Source organism: Lytechinus variegatus, chromosome 5 (assembly GCF_018143015.1).
Source record: "Lytechinus variegatus isolate NC3 chromosome 5, Lvar_3.0, whole genome shotgun sequence".
Lineage (NCBI taxonomy): Eukaryota > Metazoa > Echinodermata > Echinoidea > Temnopleuroida > Toxopneustidae > Lytechinus > Lytechinus variegatus.
Window position 1 is genome coordinate 38162082 of NC_054744.1, and position 1377 is coordinate 38163458.

A 1377-nucleotide genomic window follows, 5' to 3' on the forward strand; every position below is an offset into this window, starting at 1 on the left:
TTTATTTTGTGAACATTTTGACCAGGGTCTGAAATGTCTCTTTGGGGTAGGTGCTTTTCAGGTTTCCATACATTGGAAATAGGGATCCATCTGAAATCTCTCAATGGCCAATCATATTAGAAGTTGCAAGCTCTTAAACATAGTATCAACAATTCAAAATCATTTGCTAAGAAAGCAGAACTTATAAACATGGGACACCAAGTTAAAATATACACCTAACTCTTGACCCCATTGCCTTGTTTTGCATTAGTACATCTATAAGTGAAATAAAGATGGACTAGTTAGAGAATAAGGAGTGGTTGAGGAGAGAGGGGGGGGGGAGAGGTTGGAAGAGAGAAAGGCTGAGTGTTTGTGAGTGTGTGAGGGGGAGTGGGAGAGTAAATTGACCCCACCTGACGCTTGCACAGACGATTCAGTGAATTAGTAATTTTTTATCCCCCCCTTTGGCGGGGGGGGGGGGAGTAATCCCAATCCTTTATTACCCTGTTCAAAATTAAAGGCTACTTGCTTTTAATACTGGATGTACATCAGAAACGATGCCAAATTTGATGTGCTAATATGAATTGAGTGACAACAAAATTCAAATCTCGCGAAATTTCGAACAGTAGGCCTATATTGCTAATGTAAATCTATGACAACATATCACTAAACACTATTGTCTTTGAAATAGTGTGCAAAATTGCACTTAGTTCTCTTACCAATTAATTACAGGTGAAACTATGATAAAATAAATGTCTTCACGTCTCATAATCTGTTTTTGTTTTATTTAAGAACATTATACTTCAAACAAGGGTCTATTGAGTGAATTCAATACAAACTTATCGAATAATTGTTTTTTTTATACTGACAAATCAAAATAATGCATAATTCATTTTATCACAGTCACTAAGAATGTGCAGTATTGTCCACCTGTTAGTTTTCACCACTTGGAATGAAAGTGATATCTTGTTTCATGATCATTGATTGTATAATTTGCTTACAAGTAATATATATTTCAATCATTATTATTAATTACACCATTAAAGATGCATAAATCATCCCAAATAAAAAGGTAAACCTCAATCGTTCAGCTCTTTCTCCAACGGCAAATGTCAAAATGAACCAAAAGAAGAAAAATCGTCTGTCTTGTGTTGAGTTGGCAACCAGTCAGAAAATGACTATGTTTGCCTCTTCTTTCATAATTTGGAGCCTTTTTTGTGAGGATGGAAACTTCTTTTTCTTCATTTCTTTTTTCTATTTTACTTTCTTTTGTTTTCCTTCACATTTTTTTCATTGTTTTCTCCTGTTTTTCGGTTATTTTGCTTTTCTTTTTTTCCTACCCTTTTCATTTGTATTCAGTGAATACTCTCGCGTATTATTCGACAGAGGGCATTGTCA